At 42.4% G+C, this 15,689-nt stretch overlaps 1 protein-coding gene across 5 annotated transcripts in view; it reads right to left on the reverse strand.

The window, feature by feature from the left end:
• arhgap32b (Rho GTPase activating protein 32b) overlaps positions 1 to 15,689 on the reverse strand; it is a 220,648-nt gene that overhangs the window by 72,451 nt on the left and 132,508 nt on the right. Inside the window, exon 1 of one of the 5 annotated variants that reach the window (XM_031826764.1) lies at positions 198 to 221. The exons of the other annotated variants lie outside the window; for them this stretch is intronic. The gene's annotated coding sequence lies outside the window, so the exon portion shown is untranslated. Of the gene's footprint in view, positions 1 to 197; positions 222 to 15,689 lie in introns of those variants that run through there. 5 annotated transcript variants of the gene reach the window in all.

The following is a 15,689-nucleotide window of genomic DNA, read 5'->3' on the forward strand; positions in this document are numbered from 1 at the left end:
ATTCACGGTGGCCTTGCTCCAGAGAGAATGTGTGTGTATGTGTATATAACACACATGTGCGCGCGAACAGCTATTGCTGCCTTCCAGCTATCTAGTACAGTCAAGGTGCCAGTCTCCTAACATAGAGAAAGGGAAAAATTGAAAAGAAGAACAAGAGGCGATAAAGAGGAAGAGCGGTGCTCCCATTCAGTACTCACAGCAAGAGAGTCCTGTTGCCACTGCTTTCGCCGTCCAGCCTTTCGTTTGGCTTCCCCTCACGCTGCCTCTCAGGGGTTCAACGTAGAAAGAGAGGCCCCCTACTTAACACACACCCTGAAGCCTGCAGAATCCATCTCTCACCGCGTGTGTGTCAAAGTGGCAGGTTCCCCCGTCCCACCAGCCTCTGTTCCCCTCGCGTCTGATACAAATCCACTCTGCAGGACACAGATGTCAGCCCCGTCTCCTTACGAGCTCACACACACACACTCTCTCTCTCGGTTTGTGTGTGTGGAGTGCAACTCCTCCCAGAGAGAGAAGAGGGCGGCAGCGGTAGCACCGGCAGCAGTAGAGCACTTGTTTGTTGGGTTTGGAAGATTCCACGTCGGGACCTGTGTGGTTTTCATCCATTCCGTTTTGTTCTCCACATCTCTCAACCTTGTGATGCTCTCTGGGCTCCTTTCTCTCCCACTTTCTCACTCTCCTCCTCTTTGTCCTACTTCATGTCTTAGTTAGCTCTGGTTCAACAGGGCATAAATTACGCTCAATTTCACGAGCAGAAGAAGTAGCTGATGAAAAAGTGCTTTTCTTTCCTGCACTGCACACCCGCTCTGTCCGTCTCTCCATCACATGCTTTCGCTCTCTCCTCTTTCCCTCACTCGCCCCCTCCTTTCATTGGTACAGTCCCCAGGACAAAGCGAGAGGGCTGGAGGGAGCCAAAAGAAACAGAGGGGAGGGGTGTGTAGAGGAGGTGGGAAAGGGGTTGCCTTTGCAGGAGAGCAGTTATTTTCCCCAGCACGTGGCCTCACTCTCTGTATTTCTTTCCTTTCTAGAATTAGGCAATCTCCACACTTGAGCATCAATGTCTATTTACATTTCGCAACAATTTTCAGCTCAGTTTTACTTTCAATTAATGTCATTTTACCGAATATTCTACTGCTATAAATTATGGTTATGGTGACATTGTTGCACATAGAGGCCAAGAAGCATAATTCCATTGACCCCAGCTGAGGCTTTTGTCTTGTACTCATGTAAAACAAGGATTTATAGTGGCTTCATTTGCGCCTTGACCCATCGGTTACCAGGGGTTGTAGCTATAGAACTAAAATAATTCCTAAAAAAAGGATACACCAGCCAAAAATGCCATAGTATGAGGGGATATGTCCATTCTATAAATTATATTTCTATGGTTGCAGCCATAGACATGCATGAAGATAAACTAAAATAAATGATCTATGGTTGCAACAGAAGCAGGGATGACATTGTGAGTGCCATCCCATCTGATGGCCATTAGAAGCAGTTTTCCGTGAGCACAGTCAAGTCATAGACTGCGTCCCAAATTACACCTTATTCCCTACATAGTGCACTACCTTTGACCAGGGCACATAGGGCTCAGATTTTTTTTAAATGGTGCACTATGTAGGGAATAGGGAGCCATTTGGGATGTAGCCTGAGAGAAGGGGGAGGGAGAGGGGAGCAGACCGCCACATGGTCATAACATCAGGACGAGCCAAGTGCACTGGCCCGCTGGATCTGCCCCAATGAGCAATTCCTCCCGTGTCTGCTTTACTGCTAAAACACATTGAGACTTGACTGGGAAAGTGCTTGTGTGTACTGTGTGCTAGGCTACATATTTGCAGATTTTGTCAGGGGAGATCTGGCTGTACAATGCATGCGGAAAGTATTCAGACCCCTTCACCTTTTTCACATTTTGTTACGTTACAGCATTATTCTTTTTTCCCCATCAATCTACACACGATACCTCATAAGTATTCAGACCCTTTACTCAGTACTTTGTTGAAGCACCTTTGGCAGTGATTATAGCCTCAAGTCTTCTTAGGTATGATGCTACAAGCCTTGCACACCTGTATTTGAGGAGTTTCTCCCATTCTTCTCGGCAGATCACAAGTTCTGTCAGGTTGGATGGGGAGTGTCGCTGGACAGCTATTTTCAGGTCTCTCCAGAGATGTTCGATCGGGTTCATGGACATTCAGAGACTTGTCCCAAAGCCACTCCTGTGCTGCCTTGGCTGTGTGCTCAGGGTCATTGTCCTGTTGGAAGGTGAACCTTCTCCCCAGTCTGAGGTCCTGAGCGCTCTGGAGCAGGTTTTCATCAAGGATCTCTGTACTTTGCTTCATTCATCTATCCCTCAATCCTGACTAGTCTTCCAATCCCTGCCACTGAACAACATTCGCACAGCATGATGCTGCCACCACGCTCCACCGTAGGGATGGTGCTGCGTTTCCTCCAGACGTGACGCTTGGCATTCAGGCCCAAGAGTTCAGTCTTGGTTTCATCAGACCAGAGAATTGTGTTTCTCGTGGTCAGAGTCTTTTGGTGCCTTTTGGCAAACACCAAGCGGGCTGTCATGTGCCTTTTACTGAGTAGTGGCTTCCGTCTGGCCACTCCAACATAAAAGCCTGATTTGGTGGAGTGCTGCAGAGATTGTTGTCCTTCTGGAAGTTTCTCCCATCTCCACAGAGGAGATCTGGAGATCTGTCAGAGTGACCATCGTGTTCTTGGTCACCTCCCTGACCAAGGCACTTGTCCCCCGATTGCTCAGTTTGGCTGGCCGGGTGGCAAGCTCTAGGAAGAGTCTTGGTGGTTCCAAACTTCTTCCATTAAGAATGATGGAGGCCACTTGCTTTTTGCTCTGACATGCACTGTCAACTGTGGGACCTTAAATAGACAGGTGTGTGCCTTTCCAAATCATGTCCAATCAATTGAATTGACCATAGGTGGACTACAATCAAGTTGTCGAAACATCTCAAGGATGAATGAAAACAGGATGTACCTGAGCTCAATTTCGAGTTTCATAGCAAAGGGTCTGAATACTTATGTAAATAAGGTATGTTTTTTATTTATAAAGAAAGAAAGTTTTTGCTTTGTCATTATGGGGTGTTGTGTGTAGAAAAACATTAATGTAATCGATTTTAGAAACTGGTTGTAACATAAAATATGGAAAAAGTCCAGGGGTCTGAATACTTCCCAAATGCACTGTATGCCTGCCGATGTTAGAGAAATATCTAATAGCTAGGTAGTTAGGTCGGACTCTGTCAGAATGTTACATTTCAGGTTTACTACATGAAAACCACCTAAATCCCATCTTAAAAATCATCAGAGCACATGATTGAAGCCATTAAAAAAGTGTTATTTTGGACACAAGCTGAGGAAAATACAAGTTCAAAATAAGCTTGGGCAGTATACAGATTGTCATACTGACCGTGTGCCATACTGGGATATTCGGTAATACCGGAACTGAACACAAAGGGTGCTATTTTCAATCTCCACTGAGCCTTAGAATGCTAACGAGCATATGGCAAACATTTTATAGTCTCTAACCTAAACTATTTGCAAGACAAATCCCAGCTCATAAAGTTATATAAGTAACTCAAAGATGTTACTCACAGTTGGTTGTACACACAAAAATATTATACAGCAAGGCTCTTGTTCCAGGAGGGGATTCTATGCTTTTATCAAGCGAAGCTTGATTTTCTAAGAACCTAACCACGTAACTAGATAGCTAAGTAGCTACTAATTTAGCAAACCAAAATGCACAACTGCAAAGCATTTAACTGTCTAAATAAAATGTGCTATCTTAATAGTTAATATATCTAGTTTGAAAACATTTAGTTGTTAATTCCATTTTGTAACTAAATCACCTTGGCACAACAGTGATTTACTCACAAATCTCTGGTTTTGTTGTTGGGTGCTTGTAAACAAACACCATATGACTGGGGACTACTAGGCTTCGTAATGAAAAATGATGTGACAGGTGAAATGAAGAACGGTCTTCTTTGTCTCTTAACTTATTGCACAATTTGACTGCATGTATTTACTTAAAAAGTAGCAAAAAATCTAGAAATGTATATAAAAAAAATAAAAACCATCTCGTGGCTATTTCCAAATACCTCTGTATCCAGTATACCGCCCAAGCCTAGTTTGTAATTTTGGGGGTGAACACAGAACAAATTGTTAGTAGGCCATGAGTGATTTTTGTGTGAGTGTGTGTGTGTGAGTGTGTGAGTGTGTGGGGGGGGCAGCAGCCCAAAATTGGGTTGTTTAACATTTAACCGGTTAGCCACTGAAAATACATTTGACCGGTCATGCTTATCAGTCAATAGGTCATTTGTATAGTTTTGTAATAGTTAAATTGGTGTGTGTGTGTGTATTTTCGTTAGCCGTAATGCATTTTATGACCTATATCGGTAGGATAGGATAGACCTATATCTATCCTACCGTGCCTTTCTAAGGTCTTCGAAAGCCAAGTCAACAAACAGATTACCGACCATTTCGAATCTCACCATACCTTCTCTGCTATGCAATCTGGTTTCAGAGCTGGTCATGGGTGCGCCTCAGCCACGCTCAAGGTCCTAAACGATATCTTAACCGCCATCGATAAGAAACATTACTGTGCAGCCGTATTCATTGATCTGGCCAAGGCTTTCGACTCTGTCAATCACCATATCCTCATCGGCAGACTCGACAGCCTTGGTTTCTCAAATGATTGCCTCGCCTGGTTCACCAACTACTTCTCTGATAGAGTTCAGTGTGTCAAGTCGGAGGGTCTGCTGTCCGGACCTCTGGCAGTCTCTATGGGGGTGCCACAGGGTTCAATTCTTGGACCGACTCTCTTCTCTGTATACATCAATGAGGTCGCTCTTGCTGCTGGTGAGTCCCTGATCCACCTCTACGCAGACGACACCATTCTGTATACTTCCGGCCCTTCTTTGGACACTGTGTTAACAACCCTCCAGGCAAGCTTCAATGCCATACAACTCTCCTTCCGTGGCCTCCAATTGCTCTTAAATACAAGTAAAACTAAATGCATGCTCTTCAACCGATCGCTACCTGCACCTACCCGCCTGTCCAACATCACTACTCTGGACGGCTCTGACTTAGAATACGTGGACAACTACAAATACTTAGGTGTCTGGTTAGACTGTAAACTCTCCTTCCAGACCCATATCAAACATCTCCAATCCAAAGTTAAATCTAGAATTGGCTTCCTATTTCGCAACAAAGCATCCTTCACTCATGCTGCCAAACATACCCTTGTAAAACTGACCATCCTACCAATCCTCGACTTTGGCGATGTCATTTACAAAATAGCCTCCAATACCCTACTCAACAAATTGGATGCAGTCTATCACAGTGCAATCCGTTTTATCACCAAAGCCCCATATACTACCCACCATTGCGACCTGTACGCTCTCGTTGGCTGGCCCTCGCTTCATACTCGTCGCCAAACCCACTGGCTCCATGTCATCTACAAGACCCTGCTAGGTAAAGTCCCCCCTTATCTCAGCTCGCTGGTCACCATAGCATCTCCCACCTGTAGCACACGCTCCAGCAGGTATATCTCTCTAGTCACCCCCAAGACCAATTCTTTCTTTGGCCGCCTCTCCTTCCAGTTCTCTGCTGCCAATGACTGGAACGAACTACAAAAATCTCTGAAACTGGAAACACTTATCTCCCTCACTAGCTTTAAGCACCAACTGTCAGAGCAGCTCACAGATTACTGCACCTGTACATAGCCCACCTAAAATTTAGCCCAAACAACTACCTCTTTCCCAACTGTATTTAATTTTTATTTATTTATTTATTTTGCTCCTTTGCACCCCATTATTTTTTTATTTCTACTTTGCACATTCTTCCATTGCAAAACTACCATTCCAGTATTTTACTTGCTATATTGTATTTACTTTGCCATCATGGCCTTTTTTTGCCTTTACCTCCCTTCTCACCTCATTTGCTCACATTGTATATAGACTTGTTTATACTGCATTATTGACTGTATGTTTGTTTTTACTCCATGTGTAACTCTGTGTCGTTTTATCTGTCGAACTGCTTTGCTTTATCTTGGCCAGGTCGCAATTGTAAATGAGAACTTGTTCTCAACTTGCCTACCTGGTTAAATAAAGGTAAAATAAAATAAATAAAATAAAAAAATCACATGCGCACAGCATACACAGCATGGTTGGAGGAGCGGAATAGCCTACCACCAGTCAGACAGAGTGAAAGCAGCTCCTCAAAAAGCCTGTAGGCTACTGGAGTGAACCCTGCTTTTGTAAGCCCAGTCATTGATAACAATTCTAAATGCAATCGCGTGTTAAAAACTTGTGGCAATGATAAAAAATTAGATATTTTGTATTTCTCAATCTCAACGCGTATAGCGCCTCAAGCTCACATTGCAGTTATTCCGCTGCATGGGCTATAGCCTGCCTACCGTTGACTACCAGTGCGTCACCCACCACAATGTGAGCTTGAGGCAGTATAACTTTTGGAAACCTGAATGTTTTACTTCGCTTCAAATAATGAGGCATGTCTTAACTTGCTTCAAAGTAGCCTTGCCAAAATCCATCTATTGAAACGTGGATGGAATTATTTTACAAATACTTTCTCGTACCATTAACCATCTGCTGCTCTACTGGTTTTCACAACTTTCATTTTTTTTGTGTCCAGAAGCCAAAGGCACAATCCTAGTCATACAAGCAACACATCATAGTATTTGCTATTAGATTAGGTGTGCTCTTTCTAAATTTCGAACAGATTTTCATCTCTGTCACATATGGAACTGCTCGCATTATGTGTGCTGTTTCGAACGATGTTTTCGGCTAATTGCATTTTGGCAAAAGTTTGAAAATTAGGTTTTGTTAGAATGAGGTTTCATTACAGGAGTTGCATGTTCAATAGGTTATAGCCTTTTGACTGTAAATCGATTGGCGCTTAACGAAACATGTACGGTCCTTGTAGGCGTGCATAGTTTCAGAGACGAATAAGCTACGCGAGAGGTTTCACTCTGGTCAAAATAAGTCCCAAAAAAGTCGAATGCATTTCTATGGGCTTATACTGGGACCTAAACTTGTCTCCTGCCTTCCCGCCTTGGGACGACTCCCCTTGTTAGGGCGGAAACATAACAGATATGATAGTATTTTCTGTTGGTCACGTCACTTTACTGTTCGGGAAAAATGTAAAAATTTAACTTTGTTGACCAGTTAAATGAGGGTCAGTTAGTCGGCAGCAAAATTGACCGAAATTTGCATCCCTACCCAAAATATTTGTTTAGTTTTGGGGATTTTAGTTTTGGGTCCAAAAATACAAAAATAACGAGGAATTCACTTACAAATGTGTTTAATTTAAATATGTTCCATATTCCCACTAATAAAAAAAAAGGAGACGTGATCGTGTCTCAATGTAATCAAGGTACGAAATAGTTTTTTTCAAATAGAATCTCTTTTTGGGATAAGTTGTGATCAATTTGCAGTGTACAAATGATTATATTTAGCCTATGTTCCGGCCCCTATGACCAAAAACGAAAAAAATCTCACACACAGGGACATACATAGCCCGTAGTACTACTGAAAATCTCACACACTGGGACATACATAGCCCGTAGTACTACTGAAAATCTCACACACAGGGACATACATAGCCCGTAGTACTACTGAAAATCTCACACACAGGGACATACATAGCCCGTAGTACTACTGAATCTCACACACCGGGACATACATAGCCCGTAGTACTACTGAAAATCTCACACACAGGGACATACATAGCCCGTAGTACTACTGAATCTCACATACAGGGACATACATAGCCCGTAGTACTACTGAATCTCACACACAGGGACATACATAGCCCGTAGTACTACTGAAAATCTCACACACAGGGACATACATAGCCCGTAGTACTACTGAATCTCACACACAGGGACATACATAGCCCGTAGTACTACTGAATCTCACACACAGGGACATACATAGCCCGTAGTACTACTGAATCTCACACACAGGGACAAACATAGCCCGTAGTACTACTGAAAATCTCACACACAGGGACATACATAGCCCGTAGTACTACTGAATCTCACACACAGGGACATACATAGCCCGTAGTACTACTGAATCTCACACACAGGGACATACATAGCCCGTAGTACTACTGAAAACCCCCACAGAGCTGGAAAGAGTCCACATGGAGGGAAATCCTGGAATCAAGCAGAGGAAAAAACTTGGATGACCAAATCTCATTGCTGACCTCTCCTCTGTCATCAGACATAATCCACTACGGTTTTCATTTCAGTTGTTTAATGTTTCAAAAGGCCAAACGGATGAGGTTGGTAATGATTTATAGCCTATGTTAAGTCATCCTCAGCCAATAGTTTTCCATTTGTCAATAATCCAAATGTTGTCTACAACAGTCACAACATTGGCAAAAATCCCAAACTGGCATATACTCAACTCTGTCAACAATCCAAACATGGTCAATAGTCCCAACCATATGTCCCTCTGACATCAATTAGTCAGATGTCACTTAAGTTGGGTGGCATGTCAGGGACTACTAGATCTGAATTTCTCATCAGCCACAACAGACAGCTATAAATATAATCGTATCATAAGCCAAAGGTGGCCTAGTTCATTCAACTTTTTCATGGCAAGTTTGTATGATTCACCAACGTAACCATCTATATGTCTCAAATGAAGAATTTGACATGTATGCCATAGTAAGCCTACCCATGTCAGAGACGCAAACTCGGTCTCAACCTTTAAGTCTTTACTGAAGACTCATCTCTTCAGTGGGTCATATGATTGAGTGTAGTCTGGCCCAGGAGTGGGAAGGTGAACGGAAAGGTTCTGGAGCAACGAACCGCCCTTGCTGTCTCTGCCTGGCCGGTTCCCCTCTTTCCACTGGGATTCTCTGCCTCTAACCCTATTACAGGGGCTGAGTCACTGGCTTGCTGGGGCTCTCTCATGCCGTCCCTGGAGGGGGTGCGTCACCTGAGTGGGTTGATTCACTGTTGTGGTCATCCTGTCTGGGTTGGCGCCCCCCCCTTGGGTTGTGCCGTGGCGGAGATCTTTGTGGGCTATACTCAGCCTTGTCTCAGGATGGTAAGTTGGTGGTTGAAGATATCCCTCTAGTGGTGTGGGGGCTGTGCTTTGGCAAAGTGGGTGGGGTTATATCCTTCCTGTTTGGCCCTGTCCGGGGGTGTCCTCGGATGGGGCCACAGTGTCTCCTGACCCCTCCTGTCTCAGCCTCCAGTATTTATGCTGCAGTAGTTTATGTGTCGGGGGGCTAGGGTCAGTTTGTTATATCTGGAGTACTTCTCCTGTCCTATTCGGTGTCCTGTGTGAATCTAAGTGTGCGTTCTCTAATTCTCTCCTTCTCTCTTTCTTTCTCTCTCTCGGAGGACCTGAGCCCTAGGACAATGCCCCAGGACTACCTGACATGATGACTCCTTGCTGTCCCCAGTCCACCTGGCCATGCTGCTGTTCCAGTTTCAACTGACCTGAGCCCTAGGACCATGCCCCAGGACTACCTGACATGATGACTCCTTGCTGTCCCCAGTCCACCTGGCCATGCTGCTGCTCCAGTTTCAACTTCCACCTGACTGTGCTGCTGCTCCAGTTTCAACTGTTCTGCCTTATTATTATTCGACCATGCTGGTCATTTATGAACATTTGAACATCTTGGCCATGTTCTGTTATAATCTCCACCCGGCACAGCCAGAAGAGGACTGGCCACCCCACATAGCCTGGTTCCTCTCTAGGTTTCTTCCTAGGTATTGGCCTTTCTAGGGAGTTTTTCCTAGCCACCGTGCTTCTACACCTGCATTGCTTGCTGTTTGGGGTTTTAGGCTGGGTTTCTGTACAGCACTTTGAGATATCAGCTGATGTACGAAGGGCTATATAAATAAATTTGATTTGATTTGATTTAGATATAGGTCAGGGATAAATGGGATTTTTGTCTTTCTCAAAAACACACTGTACCAAGTACGAACAGAAACTGATGCCATGATTGCACTGCAACAAATGCAGGAGTTTCAAATAATTCTGCTACAGGGAAGAAGTACAGCATAAGCAGATTATATTTTTCTTGTTTGCTAAAGAGAAGTGGGGGACTGCGGAGGTAGATGTGTTTGGATTGGCCCTCCCACACAGACACTTCAAACACGGCCATTTTTAGCAGGATGCAGAGGTTTTCAAGTGCTGTTCGCCTGTGGGGCAACACCGCAGTGCTTCAAAACAAACAGAAACATTGAAAGATGCATTCATTATGACCAACTGGGAAGGATGCTACTGTAGTTTACTGACGCTAGTAAGAACTGAACTTCTTTTGACTGGATTTAAAACACTGGATGAGATTAAGGATCGGGGGTATTATGCCAAAATGCAAATCCCCTTATGAAACAATGACTGATAACAGTTGACTTACCGTACACACTACTACTGTACACAAACACTAGAGCTGTCTCTGCTGTTGTGACATCACTGAGAGTAGCTTACATGACAGTGCAGGTGGTCAGGCAGGCAAGCACTCACTGGGGCTAAAAATGTACTTGCATCTCTTGTCAATATGGTGCCATGGCCCTGTAATTCAGGGAACTCTTCAGCAACATGCTGCTATGCTGACTTTATTGCATAGCCCCATTTCTAGTGTTTCCAAGTAGTCACACAGTGCAACGCTAACTACAGCATCATGTTGTTGGTCGAACAACACAAACTGCTAAACTTAAACTATGGTTTCAATTTCTAGTGAAGCTTTTGCGACGATTCCATCTCTCTCTGGAGCCCAGCCAGGCTACTTTTGAAATGTACAGAACGTTAGACATTTGATAGTCAGGATAATACAAGAAACAATAAAGCTAGTTCCATGAACCAAAACAAGCATTTTCTTCCTTACAAGAGGCAGAAGAAGAGAGGCAAAAGTGTAATTCAGGGAGTCTTCAGCGGTAAAGTCATTGTTGGAGCACTCCCAGAATGAACCCTTTCACCCCCAAAGCCAACTCAGCAGTTTGGATTTCCCACGTTCAAGGCTTTCACTGCCGGAGGCCCCCTAGGCAGAGCAGAGGGAGAGGTAGAGTTCTGATGGAAAGAAATTTGAAGACGAAAGGGGAGGTACGTTAGCTTAAGACTAGAAGCAATGCTAAGGTGCATGTACTGTGCAGTGTGGGGAAGGTAGTAGGTTGGGAATTGCCAGTGACAATATATAGAATCGTGAGAATTGCAATACATATTGTAATTATCACGATTCTATATATTGCGATTCAATACTGAGATTTTGCGATTCCATTGTCCAAACATATTGCTCAATAATATATATATCTGCTACAGAGGGACAAAAAAGAGCCATGAGAAAGCAAGTTTTGAACAGCCATGGAAATAAGTGCTGAAAACAAATTGGCTCCCCTTTTAAAAAGACGATGGAAAACAAGCTATGAAGGAAAAATACTGCCGTTTGTGCAGGTACAGCCAACTAGTGCAAAAAATATCAAAAATAATATCCCCATAGGTACAGAGCCTTCAAAAAGTATTCATACCCTTCACTTATTCCACATTTTGTGGTGTTTACAGCCCAAATTCAAAATGGATAAAATAGATAGATTCTCACCCATCTACACACAATATCCCTTATAAACATGTTTTGTTTTTGCTGTGCAAATTTATTGAACATGAAATAGTCATATCTTATTTACATACGTATTCACACCCCTGAATCAATACTTTGTAAAAGCACCTTTGGCAGTGTTTACAGCTGGCTAAGTCTCTAAGAGCCTTCCACACCTGGATTGTGCAATGTTTGCCCATTATCCTTTTCAAAATTCTTCAAGCTCTGTCAAATTGGTTGTTGATCATTGCTAGACAACCATTTTCAGGTCTTGCCATAGATTTAAGTCAAAACTTTAACTCGGCCACTCAGGAACATTCACTGTCGGCAAATGCAGTCTGGAATCTTCTGGCATCACAGCACAACATCGCTCTAATCACAGTCAGAAAACCGTTGAAGAAACTTGAGTGGACTTAAGGAAAGGCTCTGTAAGACATATACATACATATTTATTTAACTAGGCAAGTCAGTTAAGAACAAATTCTTATTTACAACGACGGCCTACACTGGCATATCCCAGATGACGCTGGGCCAATTGTGCGCTGTCCTATGGGACTCCCAATCACAGCCAGATGTGATACAGCCTGATTTCGAACCAGGGACTGCAGTGATGCCTCTTGCACGGAGACACAGTGCCTTAGACCTCTGCGCCACTCGGGAGCCATGACCAATATATATATTTATTTTTTTGTCCAAACCTTTGTACACTGATCTCTACAGATGATTGTCGGCATGGTTGTATGCTCTGCAAAAACATATTCAAATTTTTAGTACACAATTATTGATTTTATTGCACAGTATGCCTACACATTGATAGGCTATACAAATACCTTTACTTTTGGTGATCCTCTCAGCTCCGGCTCATTTTCAAGTCCTATGGTGGTTACAGTCCTAACCCTGGAATGGGTGAGCACCATAGAAAGAAGCTGGCTTGATGAAAACTGTATGTAAGCCGGAATAGGGTCTGCTTGGACCAAAACACACTGCCGGCTGGGTTTGCATTGCAAATGAGGGCATAAACTGGGTCAAGACGCCAGCAGGGTAAATAGACCTTTATGGAGTAATATAAAAGATTAGATAAAAATAAATATATGAAAGACCTACAACACCTACGGTAGGCCTACAGTATATCTAAAAATGTTTGTTTAATCTCTACATGTAGGTCTCTGGATTTAAACCCGATCAAACTTGTTTGGCATCAGCTGAAAACATTCATCCGTAACTCTGCCAAGCCTACAGTACAAGCAAAGATGAACCGGTGAAGGTCATCCAGGCGTTTTGGCTTGAGAAATTGACGATACAATTCCCCTTTAACCCTCCTTTTTGGCAAGAGTCTTTCTTCCTGCTAATAGCCCATAACGGGTGGATCAATGGTTTCTTTTGTGTCCCAAATATTGAACTAGTGTATTAATTACAGTAATTTACCATTCTCAGACTGGAACCATTTTCAAATAACCGAAAGTGAGCGGTTGTAATCTCAATAAAGGGAAAAGGGCCATTCTTGAACATGGGGTGAGACAATAGGCCCTTTTTATTTTGTCTGGCTTGCCATTCTAAATAAAACGGAATATTTTTTGCTCATATAATTTAAAACAGGTCGCTCTCCGCCCGACTCGCCGCTTATTTTAGTTAAACGCTCTTCACGGACCGTGCTTATTTGAGACCAAATCTAGTGATCAATTGTAGAGTCGTGACTTTTTATTATCTCTTCAATTTTATTTTCTTCACTTCTAGACTATCAGAAAGAAGGTTGGTACTAGAGGTCGACCGATTATGATTTTTCAACGCCGATACCGATTATTGGAGGACCAAAAAGGCCAATACCGATTAGTCGGCCGATTTTTAAATGTATTTATTTGTAATAATGACAATTACAACAATACTGAATGAACACTTATTTTAACTTAATATGATACATCAATAAAATAAATTTAGCATCAAGTAAATAATGAAACATGTTCAATTTGGTTTAAATAATGCAAAAACAAAATGCTGGAGAAGAAAGTAAATGTGCAATATTTGCCATGTAAGAAAGCTAAGGTTAACATTCCTTGCTCAGAACATGAGAACATATGAAAGCTGGTGGTTCCTTTTAACAGGAGTCTTCAATATTCCCAGGTAAGAAGTTTTAGGTTGTAGTTATTATAGGAATTATAGGACTATTTCCCTCTATACCATTTGTATTTCATTAACCTTTGACTATTGGATGTTCTTATAGGCACTTTAGTATTGCCAGTGTAACAGTATAGCTTCCATCCCTCTCCTCGCTCCTCCCTGGGCTCGAACCAGCAACACAACGACAACAGCCACCATCGAAGCAGCGTTACCCATGCAGAGCAAGGGGAACAACTACTAGAAGGCTCAGAGCGAGTGACGTTTGAAACGCTATTAGCGCCCGCTAACTAGCTAGCCATTTCACTTCGGTTACACCAGCCTCATCTCGGGAGTTGATAGGCGTGAAGTCATAAACAGCGCAATGCTTGACGCACAACGAAGAGCTGCTGGCAAAACGCCTGAAAGTGCAGTTTGAATTAATGTTTACGCGCCTGCTTCTGCCTACCACTGCTCAGTCAGATACTTAGATGCTTGTATGCTCAGTCAGATTATATGCAACGCAGGACATGCTAGATAATATCTAGTAATATCATCAACCATGTGTAGTTAACTAGTGATTATGATTGATTGTTTTTTATAAGATAAGTTTAATGCTAGCTAGCAACTTGGCTTACTGCATTCGCGTAACAGGCATTCTCCTTCTGGAGTGCAACGAGAGAGAGGCAGGTCGTTATATTGTGTTGGACTAGTTAACTGTAAGGTTGCAAGATTGAATCACCCGAGCTGACAAGGTGAAAATCTGTCGTTCTGCCCCTGAACGAGGCAGTTAACCCACCGTTCCTAGGCTGTCATTGAAAATAAGAACGTGTTCTTAACTGACTTGCCTAGTTAAAGATTAAATAAAGTGTAAGGTGTAAAAAAAAAAAAATAATCTTTTAAAAATAGGCAAATCGGCGCCCAAAAATACCGATTTCCGATTGTTATGAAAACTTGAAATCAGCCCTAATTAAATCAGCCATTCCGATTAATCAGTCGACCTCTAGTTGGTACTTATTTATTTTGATCCAAAGATATGAATGAGTGAGTCACTCGGCTTTATGTTGGTACCGAGGCTATATGAATGCCCCATCAACTTGATCATTTAGCAGACATCACTTGCTGCTTATATTCAGTCAAAACATATATTTTAAGAATATCATGGAATATAATTTTATATTCTAAAACATTAGTATAACAACAGTTTTAGTAAGTAATATGCTACAGTCCAGTTACAGCTTCTTCTGACCAAGTAGAAACAAAAAAGTAGTGTCTTTTTTTCAGGTGTGCGTGCAGGACATAATACCAATAATTACACTATTGTTCTAAATTAAATTACATTCACCCTCATCATTCAGTTAATTGACATTCAATTTTGAAGTTGTGCACAATCAGTTTATTTTTGGTTCATATCGCCCATTCATTATCAGGTAGAGACACGTTTAGCACCTTGGGACCCAAAACATAAATCAGTGCTCCAACTTTGTTTTACATCATAAGATGGACAGTCAAAACATTTCTTTATTAAAGACTATCAGAATGAATTTTGGTACTTATTTATTTTGATCCAAAGCCATGAATGAGTGAGTCACTCAGCTTTATGGCAATCAACCAAAAACACAGCATCTACCGTGGTATTCCATTTCCAGCGAGACAATTCAAGCCATCGACTCACTAATGGTTGAAGATGATGAGCGATCGGCTAAAGACAATCTGGAATCTGTGTGCTGCAAAACCAGTTTGGATTGAAGTATAACTTTTCTATGACTGACAACTTTAGTGAGAGGGCTAAATGCTTTAATATTTAATAAATGTATACCCTCCAAATTCATAATCATTATATAAATAGTCCCATGTGTACCTTCAGACAAACTGCAACATGTTGCCTAAAGCGATTTAATTCATGAACGCATAAAGTCAACAAGTGTTTAAAGTGTGTGTGGGCGACAGAGAATGCATTTGACTGTAAGGGCTTTCAGGAGGAACAAGACAAAAAAGTTTTTGGCTATCAC

This window comes from Oncorhynchus kisutch, linkage group LG6 (genome assembly GCF_002021735.2).
Source record: "Oncorhynchus kisutch isolate 150728-3 linkage group LG6, Okis_V2, whole genome shotgun sequence".
NCBI lineage: Eukaryota > Metazoa > Chordata > Actinopteri > Salmoniformes > Salmonidae > Oncorhynchus > Oncorhynchus kisutch.